Genomic DNA, 19459 nt, shown 5'->3' with positions numbered 1-19459 from the left:
GAGGTAGGGCTCCAAATTTATTCTTTAGCATGTGGATAGCCACTGGTCCCAGCACTGTTTGTTGAAAAGACTGTTCATCCCCCATTGAATGGTCTTGGCATCCTTCTGGCAAATAAACTGAACTTAAATGTATGAATTTATTTCTGGACCCTCAATTCCAGTCCTTGTGCCATTGTTCTGTATGTCAGTCTTAGTGTCATCACCACCTTGTTTTGATTACTGTAGTTTTGTACTAAGTTTTGAAATTGGAAATGTTAAGTCCTCCAACTTTGTGTTTTTCAAGATGGTTTCAGATAGTCTGTATCAGAGGAGACATATGCTTTTAAAAATTCTGTTTTTCTGGAACTGAGACCAAGGCTGAAAAATAATGCCACTAACTTTCTGCTGGTTGTGTTTTTGTCCTGGCTAACTCACCAGGGAGTGCCCTTCTGTGCCATATGTCTGACCCCCGTGAGGCCCAAGACTTTTGCCTCCTCCCTGTCATATTGCCTTTTAAAGCCCAGGACCTGTATGTATGAAAACTCAATAGCACACTTCATGCTTCATGGTGAAAGACGAAGTGGTTCCCCACTGCATTCATTTCCTAAGGCTGCTGTAACATGTTACAATAAATGTGGTGGATCACAACAGCAGAAATTTATTCTTTCTTAGCTTTGAAAGTCAAAGCCTGTAATCAACATATGAGCAAAGTCATGCTTCCTCTGAAGGTTCTTGGAGGAAACCTTTCTTGCCTTTTTCAGCTTCTTGTAGCTCTTGACATTCTTGGGTTGTGGCATCATAACTCCTGTTTCTGCCTCTGTCTTCACATGCTTGCTTCCTTGTGTGTCTCTCTGTGTGTCATTTTCTGCTTCCAATAAGGATGCTATCATCAGATTCAGAGCTCACTTTATTCACTATATTTCATCTCAATTCTTATTACAAATGCAAAGATCCTGTTTCTAAATAATGTCATAATCTGAGATCCCTGGCGGATACGAATTTTGAAAGGACACTGTTTAACCCACTACACACCCTAAAAAAAACAAGAACAAGGCAAGATAAATGTTCATTATACTAGGGGTCCTAGCTAGTACAATAAGACATACTAATTAAAAAGGAAAAATAAAATTGCTTTTATTATGAATTGATCATGTATATGAAAAACATAAAGAATTCATAAAAAGAAAATAGAGTGAGTAAGTGTTTAGGAGAATTACACAATATAAATCAGTACTTTCAAAAATATGTTTCTGTAGTATAGCGATGAACAATTGGAAATTGGAATTAAAATTAACATTTACAGTATTATAAAAACATGATAAAAATTAACATTAAATTTATCAAGCATATTAGGTTCATGTAGTGAAAATTATGTTTCTTATACTTAGGACTAAACATTGAGTTTATGCAAAATATTCAGCATTCAGAGTTTGGTAAATGTTGTTAATACCAATCTCAACACATTTATTAAATATTTTAGTATGTTTGCTTTAGTCTTTTTTTTTTTCCTTAGGTTACTTTTTTTTCAATCTCTGTTGATTTCCAGTAACTACTAATGCATTAACAGAATCAGGTGGCATTATTATTTTCCACTAAAATAATACCTTGCCTAGTTCTAAATGTGAACTGAGTGTGAATGTGAACAGGGCATAAATAAATATATTAAAATACTGTGTAGAAAAAGAAACATAGTATGATTTTCATTAAAAATGTGTCACTTAAATTTTTTTCCATCTGTATTGAGGTATAATTGACAAATAAGATATTTAAATGGTGTAATGTGATGATTTGATATGTGTATGCATTGTGAAAGGATTCCCTTCCATCAAATTAACACAACCATCACTTCCTTCCTACCTTCCTTCTCCTTTTCTTTTTTCTTTCCTTTCCTTTTCTTTTCTTTTCTTTTTCCTTTTCCTTTCTTTCTTTCCTTCCCTTTCTTTTCCTTTCCTTCCCTTCTTTCTTTCTTTCTTTTTCTTTCTTTCTTTCTTTCTTTCTTTCTTTCTTTCTTTCTTTCTTTCTTTCTTTCTTTCTTTCTTTCTTTCTTTCTTTCTTTCTTTCTTTCTTGAATATTGAAGTCCTACTCTCTTAGCAAATTTCAGTTATTCAGTAATATTATCAACTGTTGTCACCATGTTATACATTAGATGCTTGGACCTTATTCATCTTATAACTCAAATTATGAACCCTTTCACCAACCTTTTCTACTTCCCTCACCTCTTAGCCTTGCGTACTTTTTTACTCTCTGTTTATATAAATTCAAAAATGTTTACATTTTTATAGTTAGAAATGCTATTTTTGATTGTATACTATCAAAGAAAGAACATAATTCTCAGAAATTCATGAATTAAATATGTAGTTATTGCCTCCTATATCCTAAGCACTGAGCTAGAACCTGAGCATTCAAAGGTAAACTGAAGGAGGTTATAGGTGAAAAATTCAGTATATAAAAATAATGTCATTAAGTTTTATTTTAATGAGAATATACGTAAAATAGAAAAACTGTGATGGGAGAAGCTGAAAAAAGAGGTGAAAAATATAGTTCTTCCTAAGCAAGGTTGCAGACAAAAGTATTCACTTTAGTCCTCTGTTTTATTCCATAAGTTTGGTAACAAGTAAGTTAAAATGAAATTCTCTTTACAAATAAGTAGCTAGCATCTTACCTTGAAATAAAGTGGATCTTGGAGAAAAGAAAAAGAAAACAGATCCAAAGCATCTATTAAAATGCCAAGAAAAACTGGAGAAACAATTCAGAGAAATGCTTTCCTATTAACTGAGAATTTTCACATTACTGGACTTCTCTTGAAGCATATGGATAAGCTTGCCCATTTTAGTGCTACCCCATCTCAGCAATGTCAGTCTGGCTTCCAAAATTTAGGATGAGAACAGAAAAGACAGTTCCTGAGCCTGAGCTATAACTTCCTACAATTCCTCCGGAAGCCAACTGCCTCATAAAATATTCTTAAGATGACAGGTTGTTTGTTATGACACTTTTATGAGCTTTAGTGTATCAGGTTACAGGTACACAGGCCATTTGGATGACCTGGTCTGTCAGTCATAGATTTTAATTGCTCCCTGTACTTAAACTGAATTCCTCTTTGAATTGGTTAAGAAAATCTTTTTTTTTTTTTTCCTTTTTGCTGTTTTACATAGTCATAGATAAATGGCTAGTTGGTGAATCTTTGACTGAATTGATTCTAGGCTTCATCTTAATGTCCTGAAGTGTGATAAGCAGGAACAATTGTAGCACTTAAAATATTGCAGAACCACTTCTCTAAATGTGTCATTCGTTTAGTTGGAATCTAGAAATTAGACGTAATTTTGATAAAATGCTCAAATTACAATAATAGATTTTATTTTTTATTAGTCACCTAATAAGAGTACCCAGTTGTTTCCAGTTCTCACCATTAGCTACTTATTACAGAAGTTGGTAACGTGACAAAATTTGGATTCTTGACTCCTTTCATCAGTTTTCAGTTTTGATAAATCTCTCCCATCTTGGTTCTTTTTCAACCAGATTGTTAACAGCATTTTAGGCTTTCTATGGAACATTTTGCACATCTGTAAATTGTTCCATACTTTGCGTGATGTCAGATGTACAAATGTGTGAAGCATGTAAATATTTTTTGTAAATCATTTTCAGGAGGCAATGCAAGCTGAGTTGTATTTCCACTGTGGTTGATGGGATTAAAGCTGAAATACACATTTAAAAATCTGCATCCTTGTTAGCTGATGCATACATTTAGTGCATGGCAAATTGAAGGTGGAGCAGCATTCACAACGAAAGGTCAAAAAGGAGTGTGGTTTGATCAGTCCCTTTTACTGCAGACCTGATCCTAAGGAAACACAACTCCTCACCCAGCACCAGGGCAGGCTGAGAGCTGAGTACATGTGAAAATGGGAACTCCGCCCAACTCCTCAGACTCCTTGATTTCAGGAAACAGTTACTGCCCTGAAACTGGCTCATGTGGGCTAGCAAGTTGTCTTTTCCTGCTTGTCAGTGACTGCTGTGGACCCTTATTTCTAATATTCACTTCTGTATGTGTCGTGAAACAGAATATTGGGATGCACACAAGAAGAAGTAAGGAGAGCACAGGAAGACATTCTGTTTAGTCAGAGCTTGTTTGGCCTTATTCTCATCTCCAAATGGTGTCAGACAGAACTAATATTTAAGGTTTAGAAAGTGAACTGGTTGGATTATCCGTCCGGGACACCATTACTTTTTCCCCACCATGGGCATAATAGATGTGCCTAAGCAGATTCTCAGTCACCTCTGGAAAATCCTTACTAGCAGGAATTCCATACCCTCTTCCCCAAAGTTAGTTAGACATAGATGAGGATATTAAATTGTTGGCACAAGACACATTATTTACACAAATTATGTAACTTTAGAAATGATACAAAACATGACTGAGGACTGAAGGCAACCACAGGCACCTTGTTATCTGTCTCCCAATAATAATACAGAAATATACAAGAAGAGAAAATTCAAGCTACACAAAAATCATCCCCTTTGAATAGCCTGAGGTCAGAGAATGCTGAAACTTCAAAGTAAGCATGAATAAAAAGGAAAAAAAAATCACCAAATCCTGGTCTGTGACCTTTCACATTTCTGACGTATTCCTGTCCTGCTTCTAGGTGTTTTGATGAGCAAAGGTAAACCATGGAAAACTGCAGGAATAACAGAAAAAGGAAACGAGAGAAGGGACCCAAAGTTGATCTAAAATTATTGTATGAACGACTAGCGCACTCTAAGCCTGTGATTACTGAGAAGACTTCTGGGCAGTTATGAGCATGAACTGTATAGGGAAGGGGCCACAAAATATTCATGAATTAACAGAGTATCTTTGAAAGCTGAAAGGTACAGCTTCTAGGGGAGAAAAAGTAAACCAAAAAGGGAGAAATACTTTTTAGCGATTGGGTGGTGAAGGGAGAAAAAGCAGAAGATGGAAATGCAGGGATCTGTGGAAAAAAAGAGAACTTGCCAGCCCTTTCCCCACCACCAAACAAACAAAAATCTGCTAAAATATCTAGATGTTGCTGAAATAGGAAACTTAAAAAAAAATAACTGGGTACCATAGGAAAGTAAATAAATCCATATAGAGCCCCTGGTTCTCATGGGAGAGTGTGGTTGGCTTGTTTGAGTAATTCCTCCGCCTGGCAGGGAGCTGCACCGGCTCCTTTGGTGAGGAGATCACTTGGTTAGAGCGGAGGGTGAGGAGGGAAACTTTTTCTTAGGCTCTTTGAGTCATCCTGACTTCACCGCAGGTCAAGGCAATGCATAATATTGGGCCTTACTTTTAGGTTGTCCACCACGCATACCCACATCAGAGAGAGGTGGGAAGACATGAACTAACCTAGAAAACTTTGGAAAAGAGCATTTTGACTCTTATACTCTAAGACTAAAAGAAACTATTTCAGTGCTGCACTTGAGGAACTAATTTTTTTCTTTGTAAGGGTTCGGGTTATCAATTCTGAAAATATTTTGTGTATAGTAGGGCTGAAGAAACAGGCAAATTTATTGTAGATAATGAGAACCAGGTATATCTCCCTGGTGGAAGAAGATGATATATATAAATAAGGAAAAGGAGAAGGCTTGAAAGAACTCTGATGAATTGGAACATGAGTGTCAACTCATAGGATATGTAGATAGGTTGATAGGTACATAGTTACATAGGTAAAGAATTAAATGCAGATGTAGATGCATGGCTTGGTTAGTGTGTATACATTTATTTATTAACTTTCTGTGGGAAGTACCTAGAAGCAATGCAATAAAATCTCTGTAGTAAGGAGCGTATTTAGTGTTGAGATTTTTGCTTTCTAAAATCCATTCTCTAATAATGGAAACCAGTGCTCCTTGGAGAAATGATTGATTCCAGGACTAGGGTGAAAAAATATGAGAAGCTTGGAGTATCTGGTAGTGCCAGAAAATAAGGACGTGTTGAAAAAGGTAAAAGATGGGGCATTCTGAAAGGAACTTCCAACTGCCAAAGTTAGAATATTTTGAGCAACAGAAAAACAATAATGATAGTATTTGTAATATAATTATAACATGTAATATAACTTTACAGTGGAGATGTGGTAGAAATGGTCCTAATCAAGTGACAAAGGTTAACATGTATTGACATCATCTACATTATATACCTACAAGTTAAATAAAATAACAAGCCAGTACTCTTCAAATGTATCAAGGTCATAAAATATAGGAACTACCAGATTTGGGGACACTAAGGAGGCACAAGTAAATACAATGTGGAATCCTGAATTAAATACTGGAAAAGGGAAAAAAGGACATTTGTGAAAAATTAATGAAATTTGAATAAGATCTGTGTTTAGTTACTAGTGTTGTATCAATGTTAGTTTCCTGATTTTGATAATTTTTTGTGGTTTATATAGATGTTAGCATTAGAGGAAACTGAGTTGAAAGTATACAGCAATTCACTGTACTGTATTTGAAACTTTTCTGTAGGCTAAATGTATCAAAATAAAAAGTAAAAGTTTTTTCAACTCTGTAATGAGTTTACATAATGTCTCATCATATAGTAAGTATTTCCACATATAGAAAATAACTATTTCCATTAAGCTTGTCACAAATATGGGAAAATTTTTGTGTAGGGGGTTGTAAGTGTTATTTATATAAATTACTACTCTGTAAGTAATATTATTTCACTAAAACTATAATTCTCCTTCAAACTAAGATAAAAGCCAATATGGAAAGGAAAAGAAAAAACCAGCTTTGAGTCTAAAAGTGGACCCTTAAGCTCTGATAAATCCATATATGTATTAGAATTATAGAAGAAGCTCTTATCACTTGCAGAGATTAGTTTAATAATTGTACGTCTATGGCATTGCCTCTTAGGTTGTATTTTTTTCCAAAATAGCTTATGATAGAGGTGTGTCATCTGTCTTCATGATATTCAAAAGTTGCAACATATCAGCCCCATAAAGATAGTGAGTGGTGGCTAAATTTAAGAATTCTACAATGTTGTCGCTTTCTATATGAGGCCAGTAGTAGAGAGTAGATTTTAAACTACCCATATATCCTTCCTATCTATCTATCTATCTATCTATCTATCTATCTATCTATGTATCTATCTATCTATCAGTTACCTTTCTATCTAGGTGGATAGGATCTACATAGTATGTAGACAGATGATAGGATATATGGGATAGATAGAATATAGATATAGATTGCTATAGATATCAATGTATATAGATATATATATCTATAACTTTGATGTATGGTATAGTCCTCTAACTTTTCATTATTAAATATCTCTGTGAATCTCAATTCTTCAATTTTTCCTCCAGGTTTTTTAAGAAAATCATCATCTTACTTGCCCTCTATAACAGTGCAGTAGGCTTTTTATTACAGCTCAGGAAATCCTTCAAATTACTGTCCCAATCCTTAAAGGGTTTCACCAGCCAGTATCATTTCAAGCTCTTCTGCATTTGTTGCTTGGCATACATTTGTACTGATACTGAGTGAAAGAGCAAGTGAAATTTAAAGAAAATGTAAATGGCTCTTCCTTCCTATCCTTCTCTCTTCTTTGTCATTCTCTACTTCACGATCTCAAGTTGTGCGGCAACGTTAATGACACAGGAAGACTCCTGAGGGTTACTTTTGTCTTTATCACAATACAGAGTACCCATTACTTTGCATGTTACCAGTCATCACAAGTTTCTGGAGCACAGATAATTAGGGTTACCGCTTTCTGTTACTAGACCAGTCCAAAGATGTAGATACTGTACTATGAGCCTAAGGTGGTGTTGGCATGTGGAGGTATGTCAGTTCCACCAGGCCCTCCTTCCTATGAAATGCACCAAGTTAGAATTCTTTCCAGTGGCCTTGTTAGAGAAAAGGTTGGAAATCTCATTTATTCATTATATGCTAGGCACATAGTAAATGCTCAATCAATGTCAACAATAATGATAAGCATTGTTATAGCTAATAGAGGATCACAACCCTTGTCTAATTGTCTGCAAAATTCTACAAGTGATACTAAATTCTTTTAAATGTGTTGGATGGCAAATACAGCAATGCCGAATTGCCCAATTTACCTTCTCAGTGGATATGTCATTTGATAGTTTGGTCATCCTTGTTGTGATGGACAGTAACATAGCAGATTAACTTTTCTCTAGATCCATGTCCTGACCTTTAATGAAGGTATCATTCTATTTCTTTTGATCTGCCATAGTAAGTATCTGATTCCATGGTAATGGCATTTTTAGAGTTTCTGCTATAATGATAAGAACCAAAAATCTTAAGGAAATCTTTCTGTGAAAAACCTCTCCTTTTTTGGAATAATGTAGTAATAAACATCATTCCTCTATCAAGGCCATCAAAATGTGTCAAGGGAAGGAGTAGCCAATATTTCATAATTTAACTTCTGGTGAAGTAGAAATGGTGAGAATCTAAAGTAAAATAAATTCTGTAGAATAAAACTTTGAAAAATTCATGTTTTTAAAGCAGGTCCTTGAATTACTTTTAAATATTTCTTCATTAGATTGATAGGATCTAAAATTCTTTGCAAACAGACTTTATAGCAGTCTCATGTAATTCATCATTGCTCTTGCTCTCATTAATCTTTTTTTTCTCTTCTCTGAAATAATACCTTCTGCTTTAATTCATACATTTTGAAAACAATGAAATGATGTTCCATCAAATTGATCTATGTGTCTCAAATGTGTTTAAGGTACTTTAAAGTCTTTGTCATCTATCTATTTTATGAATGCTTTTTATCTAAGAGGATAGAAGAATATATATTCTCAGCTACTTTTTTTTTCAAAGGATGATTATTATCTGATTTATAAAATGAAAGATAGAAAAATGAAGAAAGGGAAGAAGGAAACTGAATCCCATTAAAATAGAATAACACTTTTTAAGAAGAAAGAAGGAAGTGAGTGAGAGAAGGAAGGAAGAAGGGGGAGGGAGGGATAAAACTTGAGCATTAAATTGAAATTGAGCATTAAAATAGAATAGTAATAGGAAATGAGAGGAAAGTACCCTTTTACAATTCCTTCTGATTGAATAGTTATGGAAGATAAACTGCTTGAAGATGAATCATTTAATAATTTTTTTCTTGGATATGATGTTAGTACTTTAGAACTATTTTCTGTATGTTACATTTGCACATTAAGAAGAAAAAAATCAAATTTTTGTTCAAACTTGTGTTATAAATTTGCATACACACAAAGTAGACAATAAGGTCCTCATAATTAGGTGGTAAGAGGGTGAGCAGTAAGACTTTTGTGCATGCTCATTTGCATATGGTGATCTTTAATATAATTAAGGAAAAACATTAGAACAGTGAATTACAAGTAGACATAAGGAAAGCTTTACTGTTTAAAATTTTAAAACAATCATTTCTTAAATATATGTAATTAATTTAGACAAATGGGACGTATGGTCAATATAGTTGTCTCTAGGTATCCACTGGGTGTTGCTTCCAGGACCCCCTCAGATGCCAAGATCTGCAGATGCTCAAGTCTCTTATATAAAATGGTGTAGTATTTCCTTATAACTTATAACCTATGCAAATCTTCCTGTATACCTGAAATCATCTCTAGATTACTTATAATACCTAATATAATATAAATACCATGTAAATAGTTTTAAGTACATTGTAAATACTGTATAAATAATTGCCTATATGTGACAAATTCAGGTTTCACCTGTTGGAACTTTCTGAAAAAATTTTTAGTATTTTCTATCCGTGGTTGGTTGAATCCACAGATGCAAAATACGGGAATACAGTGAGCTGACTGTATATAAACAATTCTCACAAATTAAAAAAGAAAAGAATAACCTACTTAATATAAGAATAATCACAACAGGTAATTCAGAAAAAATTGAATGCAAATGACTAATTAAAGATTACCAGCAGGCAACAACGTTGTTGCTGTGTTCACTTTTAAGATAAGCAAAAATGAAGAAAATCATGCAAGCATTGCTGGAGGGTGTAGGAAAATGGCTCCTCTCATGCGCTGTCAGTGAGAATGCAAGTCAGCATGAGAATTTTTGGGAAGAATTCTGTCAACATTTAAATTAAAATTTAAACTATCATACTCTCTCTAACCCAGCAACACCACTTTGAGACTCTAACTTGTAAAACTAAAAATAAGATATATAAAGATATAGGATAAGTGTAAAAAGATTTTTCTTTAAATGATTTTCATACCATAAAAACCTGCAAAAGTCTGAATAATAGTAAGTAAGGAATGGTTTACCAAATAATATATTTCATAATTTCTCCACCTCTCCAGGTCTATATCTCAATCTCTAGCTAAGTATATATTAATCTAAAAAAAAGGCAAGATATTTGTAATCACAGAAACAAATTGAAGTAAATAGATTGGGATATTATCCTGTTATTGTCAAAACCAAATATGTGTATTTGTACAAAAGATAATGATCCTCACTTCCCACATTGAAGTATTTCTCATAGTGGGGTAGACTGCAGAGAAGTATGGGGAAGGGTACCAAGTTTTTCTTTACACATTCCTATATTATTAGATTTGTCAAATGAAACATTATTAACTTTGTAATTAATTTTAAAACCTGACATTGTTTAAAAGCCACAGGCTTTCTCATCTGCATTCTCATTTCTTTGGTTAATTATTCCTATCTTAGTCTTCTGCTATCCTAGAAGCTACATAATGACTTCATTTGAGAAGGCATATTCAGGCTGCACCCTGGAGTAGGTTTATCTCTAATTCTGCCTGTTAGGGTCTCTTCTGATTGCTTGGAAGTTCTTTCTTTGACACCTTTCCTAGCCTGTATGTTTCAGTAGGTAAATTCAATCTATAATAGCAGTTCTCAACATGGTGTGAGAAGGACATATCAGAATCACTTGAGGAATGTGCATGCACATGTATCCCTCTCTGCATTTGACACCTGACTGTCCCAACCCATAGGCGCACATACTGTCAATACTTTATTGAGCCACTGTTAGTAACAGGAATGTGCTTCATGACTTAGTATGTTGGGTTGGGAAAAGTTTGGGATACACTGGTCCATAAAATGCTCTTGCAGAGCATCCAGTGTCAGAGGTGCTCAGTTCTCTTCACAGAATTGATCCCTTCACTCCAAATATAAAAACATCAAATTTAAAGATAAGAATAATTTATTGCTTACTGCTATTTTAAAGCTTTCATCAGACTTTTGGACTGAAAGAGAACTCTTCATTTTACAAAGGACAACTGTAAGTCAAGAGATTCAAGTGACTTGGTCATTTTCTCATAAATTAATGTTTAACTGGGATATGATGTGATTCTAGAAACTCCCAGGACTTCCCTGAAGAAGATGTGAGGAAGATTCTTTTTGTCTGAAGAGGAGGCCCAATCCAATCACAAAGAGGAAGGAGGACCCTTTAGTTACTCAGAGTGGTCTTCCTTAGCTGTATCTTCCTTAGCTGTTATCTTTACTTCCATTGTTTTTTTTTTTTATATATATGTATATAATAGGGAATTTCAGGGAATTTCTGTTTGACAGGGAAACACTTGGTGAGCTGAGTGCTCATTACCTTCCTCCCTGATGCTGTTGGAGTTTAAGAGCCCAGGCAGTGTGACACAGGCAGTGTCACTGTGATCCAGACATTCTGTCATTAGTATGGTCTGTACCATTTCTAGTATGTGAGCTGCTTCTCGAGAACCAGTAATCCACTAGAACTGCTCCCTCCACTCACACCTGTGCCTTTGTGCATGTCTTAATGTCTAGGATTTGAGTCCCATGAGAAATGTATTCCCAGTGCTGTGTTCTGTGTAGCTCAGAGTCTTGAGACCTGGAGCAATGCAGACTGTGGCAGGCAAGGTAGATGAACCTTCTGGCCAGCTGGTGTGGATAGAATTCAGTGTTATTTCAGGCATATGCAACTCAAACAGCTCTTCACTGTGGAGACCACAGCACTGAAACTGGATTCTTGGCAGCTGGCATTCCTACATTTAACCCCATGGATGTAGAGAGACAGAAATGTTCAGTTTACTTTCCATAGCCTTCCCCTGGCCAAGGGTCTGGGGTTGGGTTAGTAGTTGCCTAGTTGGCAGGCAGAGTATTGTCCCAGAGCTGGAGCCAGTAGAGTGACCTTGTGGGTGGAGTCAAAGGTCAGCCCATGAACACAGCCTCCTATGGGAGTGTTGAGTCTGAGTCACAGGGAGCCATGTGACATCTGCTATTGAATGGGATGGGGCATGGCAAAAGATAGGTACATCAAGGCACAAAGTCAAGAAAGACCAGACATAAGGGCAGATACTGACAAGGGGTTATACAAAGAAGGAGGGAAGAAAGTCTAAAACAAGACAGAAGCCAGTTTATAAATGTCTGTAGCAACTGGGTGAATATACTCCATCGCATGCAAAGGAGTATTGACGTTAGGAGTCCTTTCACTCTTACCGTCTCATTTTGCTTCTCCCAGAAACCCTTCAAGACAGAGCAGAGAGGTTGGGTAACTTGTCCAAGATCATCCAGTTGACAAACAGAAAACAAAAAACCCAAAGCCTAGACCTTCTGATTTCAGGCAAACCCCTCAGGGTGCAGTTCCCATTTGGGGACATTCTTCTTCCTCTCTTCCTCTAAAAATTTTCTCTAACTTTTGATTAAGAAAAAACTTGATTTAATTTTTTAAAAAATTCTGCTCTTTTTTGGACTTTGGGGTGGAAAGAATAAGGAACAGACCCTGAATATGCTCCAGGTCTGTCATCTTCCTGAGGCTGGCTGGTTGTGCAGTAAGTTGGACAGTTGTGATTACAAATATCTGTGAGTGTTTTAGGGAAGATATCACACTGCTTATAATCTCCTTAAGATAACACATTTTAGCAATATATGAAACAAATAGGTTTTCTTCCTCTAAAAATTAAGCCTGCACATCTATTTCTTTTAAACTCTCTTGACCAGTACTATCCTATGTCTATATCCCAGTGTCTCTGGCTTTTAAGTTTTAGATCCAAATGTTCATGTTCAGAGTTAAGCAATGGGACTCTGAGTAGATTTGATCCTCAGTATTCTCACAATTCTATCAGCATAACCCCATAGGGACCCGCAGGGAGGTGTGCGAGCTCGCACAGGCATTCCTACATGTGTTTCTTCTACCTGGTAATCAGAGCTGTTAATCATCTCTGATATTTACTGAGCGTTTTATCTGAGCTAGACCTCACGCAAAGAAGTGTTCATATTTTACCTCATTTAATCCTCGCAACTGCGCTATAAAGTATTATTTTCCATTTATGTATAAGGAAACGGAGGCTCAGAGATGTGACATAACGAGTTACCAAGTAAGAGAGATTAATTTGGCCAGACAGGTTTTGAAGCATATCTGTTTAACTGCAGTCCATCTTCCATCATGCTTTTTGAAAAGAAAGGAAAAAAAAATTCACTATCATAAAAACCAGCATTATATGCAGAAAGATACTTTAAAAATGTGGGAAAATATCTTGAGACGCAAGTGTCATCTTATTCTCTTTTAAACAACAGAATAAAAGAAAAGAACATATACATTACTTCCTTGGAATGTTTTCCTGTAGTGATCTCTGATGATTTCTCCCTGCCTTGTGTAGAGAATTAGTCTGGTGTCCTAGTCCCTGGAGGTGTGGTTTTGCCTTATGGTTTTTTCTTTCTTCTTTCTCCTCCTTCTCCTCCTTCTCCTCCTTCCTCTCCTTCTTCCCCTTCCTCCCCTTCCTCTTCCTCCTCTTCCTCCTCTTCTTCCTCTTCCTCCTCTTCCTCCTCTTCCTCTTCCTCCCCCTCCTCCTACCCCCTCTCCTCTCCCTCTCCTTTCTTCCCCTTCCTCCTTCTTCTCCTTCTCCTCCTTCCTCTTCTTCCTCCTCCTCCTCTCCTCCTCCTCTCCTTCTCCTTCCTCTCCTTCTCCTCGTTCTCCTCCTCCTCCTTCTCCTTCTCCTCCCTCCTCCTTTCTTGTTTAGAGTAAATTTTATCCTCTAGGTGAATGAAGTGATTTGTAAAATAGCAAAGAGCTGTGCGACATTCCAGAACAGCAAGGGAATCCTCTACATATGTGGGGATTTAGTGTCTGTGAGTGAAAATAAAATAGTGTCTATATCAGCGTTTGTGTGAAATTGTGAGATGATCATTGGACCGGGAAATTCCAATTCATACTTTCTGGTTTTTTTTTTTTTGAATACTGAAGAAAGAAAAGAAATAAATTAGTATTTACTGAAGGTTTTCTGGGCCTGGTATTATACTAGATAATTTTTACAAAAGTTTCCAACTTACTGCAGTCAAAAAACCTTTTGTGAAATGCCTTTTTACCACTCTTTTATCAAAGAGGAATGCAACATTTTGCAGCTAGAATATGACAAACCTAGGAAACAATTGTATGTCTTTCTGACCTCAAAATTTGAAATTATTAGCCATGGGAAAACTTCACAGATGCATAATCTGACTCTCCTTCAAATTATATCAACTTCAGACTTCTCCTAGACCTTGCTATCCTGAGAATCTGAACAACTAACAAAAAGAAGTTATGCAACATTCTTCCAATTTCTCCAGAGTTATTTGGCTGAAATATGACACATAGAAAACTATGCATATGGCTATTGATTTTGTTTATTACATTGATAAAACCCAAACCATTACATTGGTAAAATCCAGTTTCAACAGTGGCTCTCTCCATAAGTTTTAGACTGCCAGTAAGATACTCAGGCATGTAGAAGGTGAGATGTCAGTGTTGTTAAAACTGAACTGAACACAAAATTTCTATCTTCTAAGAACTGCTAGTCTCTTTGATAAAGGAAAGATTTGAGAACCCATGTGTGATCTGGATTGCAATTTTGACTTCCTTTCTAAATTCAGTCCATCTAACAGATTTCTGTTGCTCTGCAGTTTCTTGAGTTCCACACTTCTCATGCTACTTCTTTATTCAGAAACTGATAATGTTTGTCTTCTGCCTAACTACTTATGTTTAAACACCTTTTCTTAGATTTCAGTCTTTAATAATCTATCCTACCATAACCAACCTGAGGATAGAAGAATGAAAGGAACATTTGGGTGAGAATAGAAGGAAAAAGAGAAGCCTAACACTACAATTATGGAAGTTTTGTGGCTCTAAAACTGTTGGTATGAGTCATGGATGACTGTTTTTAACTCTCTGAGTGATATTTCTATGCCTTGTTAGTCTGTAAGAAAAATTTACTGCTTTTATCATTTACTCTCCCTCACTGTGTCCATCTCCAATCCCGTACTTGGTCACTCCCTGTGGATATCCTGCCTGAGCTCCTGTCCACTAGTGGAAGGATCCTGGTCTATCCCCAAATTTGTCCTTAGATTCTCCTCCTGACTCAGTTCTCCAGTATCCTTCAGTCAATATGCTTGGTCTATCTGGTCCCTGAATGCAGGTTATAAAGAATGGAGCTTTCATAAACTCAGGTGTAATATAGGTAACAAAAATAAGATGGAGAGATACCATTGCAGTAAGAATGCAGTGCTGTCTACTCAAGAAAATATAAAGCCAAAATTTAATCCAGAATTATTTTTAACTCTCAAAGTTTCTTTAAGAACATTAGTTCTGAAACAAAATTATTGGTTCCAAGAAGCATTTCCAGATATGTATCAGGAAAAAAATGAATGAGGCTGGAGACATTCTTTTTTCTGGTATTTTTGTTTTAACAGTTATCATGAAACATTAGTGTAGTTTAGCCAACAAGTCTACCCTGTTGATGCAAGTCGCTTTCCATACAATTGCAAGTTGGTGTTCATGTGGTAAGATGTTGGATGGAGGCAAATAAAAGAACACTACTGCTTGGATCTACAGCTCCATTGGTTGTCAGCATGGAGTAAACCAGCAAAGTGGCTTCTAACTCATATCCTCTTAAAATGCCATCCACTCTGGCTCTTTGTGCAGTGGATTCTAGAGTGATTTCGTAGCCACGACATGTGGGCTCCTTTAACTTCTTTTCTAATTTCCTTCAGAGGCCTTAGGTATATGTGGAAGTCATCTATTAAACTACTCACGTTTGGTGAACTTTAGGCATTACCTACACTATGTGGTTCATCAAAATTATATCTCAAAGTATCCAAGAATTAATAGAAATTTCCTTGTTGAAAACTGTTTTCATGGATCATTTATCTCCTATTATTCCTGCTTCCTTATAAATTTGACCTTTGCAGAGTCCTTCCTTTTGTGACGAACTCAAAACCATGTTTTTTAATCTAGCATTTTAGGATTTTAGTTAGGGGAGTCTTTCAGAATTCCTATACTGCCCTCTGCCCCTCCTGGAAATGGAATCTGGGTTCCCTTGATGCTTCAGTGCCTGAGGGGTGATTATTTTGGACCAAACTCTATCTTAGGACATTTCAGTAAAGTGATTAATAATTGGTTTCTCTAGTTAGAACATCTAAATTTTAATTATGGCATCACAGATTCTTGGCTCTTCAACTTACGGAACTGTTTTATTGAAAAATCTCAGTGTCCTCATTTATGAAGTGAAAATAATAATATTACCTTCATTAGAGATATGTGTAAAGGCTAGATATGTGTAATGGGGAATGGGTATGGGGAAAGAAGCAGACTTAAACGAAATTGTATCTTGTTTTTCAAATGGCAGCACCGTCATCTTTCCCTCTGGAAAGAAAGCAACAGACAGGCTTCCTAAAGCATAAGGGGTCCTACTCTGCCCCTTCATTCACCATGGGAATGACTCTACTTAAAATAAGACAGAAGTTAAGAGAGAGAGAGGGAGAGAGAGAAAGGACACAACTAACATTTACTAAATGTTAGTCATATGTCAGAGTTCTAAATGTTTAACAATAACTATTACTAAGTTCTCACGACAGTCCTCAGAAGAGATATGTTCTGTTCTTTCCCCATTACAGAGATGAGAAAACTGAGATTCAGGCAGGTTAAGTAACTTGTCCAAAGTCACACAGTTAAAAATGAATACAGACAACTTGTTTTTTCAAGCCTATACTTCTACTTAACATACAGTCCTTATGTCTGAAGTCATGGGTCATACAAAGAATTTATGTGATTAGTCATCTTTGAATGTTCCTGCTCCCTGAAAGTCATCCCTTCCTCACCATGTTGGTATTTCACATTCCTATTGAAATTCCTTGTTTCTCTGAAGTCTTTCCCAAAGACTGCCAGAATTAAGTATTCCCTGTTCTCTGCTCTCAGAGCATAGCGCACAATCTGATAAAAAAACACGCATCACACTGTTTAGTTATTTCTCCCCTGCCCTCCATCCTGTGACCTCCTGAGTGCAGAAGTGTTGCCTGATTTCCTAACAATCGTTTTTGGTCATCATTATTACTGTTGCTGTTACTGCTATTACTTTAATCATCAGAGATGAACACAATAGCTGGTATCTTGGAAGGGTTCAATATTTGCTTTTTAAATGGACAGTCTTTTAACATTATTTTTCATACAACTAATAGTTTATTGAAAACCTAAGGACTTCTGGCTTCGAATTTTTCAAGACTGACTGTGGATTTCTGAAATGTGTTTGCTTTTGGGTCCACCCAATTCTGCTGCCTATTGGCAGCCTTTCAGGATGCAGGAACCATGCCTCGTCTATCTGTGTTTCATTGGTCCCCAGATCACCATAGGTTCTTAATAAATCTTCTTTCTAATCAGCTTTTGAAAATGGAGCCTCGTGCTTTACTGCAGTCAGTTATGTAGATGGCTGTCACCAGGGCCTTCTCTTTAGCTACCACCTCCTTCCCAGAATTGCTTTTCATTCCTCATCTCCATTTATGAGACTGCAGCCCTTCAGAAACATATGTTGCAGCTGAATTGTGCTTTCTGCTAGTAACAGATACCGTTTTTTTTTTTTTTAACACCATGTTATTTACCGGTCCCTTGGTTATACAAGAAAACTAGGGATCTCACACATGTTAGCAATTGTAGCTCCAGTAGCTAAAGATTTACTACAGGCAAGCATACGTTTACAAGCCAGTTTTCAGACTTCATCCTGGTGATGTAGCAGAAGTATAACTCGGCCTGAAACTAGTGCACACTCCAGAGCTGGACAAGCGTGTGTGCGTGCGTGTGTGTGTGTTTGTGTGTTGATCTGAATGGGCAGATAATTGGAGAGAATGATGCTTTTAAATTTAGTTGTGTCTTTAATATTGTTACTGGTGTTACATGTCTGTGATCATTTTCCCTCTGGAAAACATAGCCTTCATTATACAATCCAGTCATGCAATATGCCTGCTTTAGAGATAAGGCTGAGGCTCTGTCAGAGCACTTAACCACAGGTGTAAAAATGTTGTGATTAAAAAGAGACTGCACATTTAAGTAGGAATAATTAGAAGTGAATTCTTAATTGCAAAGTTACACAAGCATTTATGCTGTGCTTTGCGATCCCAAGCCTTTGAAAGGTGCTATATAAATGCAAATTGCTTGCCACATCATTCATGCCATGTCTTCATGACATTGAAAATGTGCATTTATACTGAACTAAGCTTAATAGTAAAATATGAAATATAAAGTATCTATTAAATAGAGCTACATTTCCATTAGCCAAGAAAAGTGCATTTCTATATTTTCCTTTAGAACATGTACCTGGGCTGATGAGATGCAAGTTCTGGCTTTACATCTGATTAAGAGAATGAAGTATAAAAATAAAACTCATCAGACTGATTAAACTGCAAAACTGTAAACAGTTTTTAAAAATATTATTATTGTAGCTTAACAGCATCTTAATGAGCTGTTTTCTGAATGTGAACTCACATGCTAGTTGTAGTACATTCATTGCCTGTTGGTGACCTAAAGAAGACCTTTCAAGACCCATGGATATGGTAATTTATGAGTTAGTAGAATATTCTGTTGCTATAAGTATTCCAGCCTTCATTTTGACCTTTTGATATAATCCTGGCATCAGAAGTTTGGGTTGTAGATTAAGATTTGTAACTTTTATGAATATCACGGTATTTTAGGATAACAATCTTTGTTGCGATGCAGGTGCTATTGGTCTACAGACTATGCTGGGAATAGTAAGGTTTAGGGCAGGGGTTTGCAAACTTTCTGTAAAGAACCAGATGGTAAGTAGTTTAGCTTTCGCAGGCCATCGGGTCTCTGTCACAGCTAGTCAGTTCTGCCGCTGAAGCACAAAACTGTCATAATTCATATATAAATATATAAGCGTGGCTGTCTTTCAGTAAAACCTCGTTTACAAAACAAGAGGCAAGAGGATTTGGCTCCAGGGCTGTAGTTTGCCCATGCCTGTTTTAGGGGAACTATGGGTGTTCTAAAAAATCCATTTATATTCTAAACTTGCTCCTCTTCAGAGTTAACAGAGGCTAAATTAGATTCTTGAAGGGTCTTCAGTGACAATCTGGCTCTGTAAGTTACAAATATAAATTTATATAAGCCCCATTTACATTTATCGATCTTCCATTTTCTTCTGCGGGGATTGGTTCCAGGACCACCACACCCCATCCCTCCACCCTCCACCAAAATCCATGAATACGCTCGTCCCTTACAAGTATAAAATGGCATAGTAGAGTTGGCCCTTCTGATCCTCCAGTTCTGCA

This window comes from Camelus ferus, chromosome 1 (assembly GCF_009834535.1).
Source record: "Camelus ferus isolate YT-003-E chromosome 1, BCGSAC_Cfer_1.0, whole genome shotgun sequence".
Lineage (NCBI taxonomy): Eukaryota > Metazoa > Chordata > Mammalia > Artiodactyla > Camelidae > Camelus > Camelus ferus.
Note: the sequence above shows the minus strand (reverse complement) of the source record.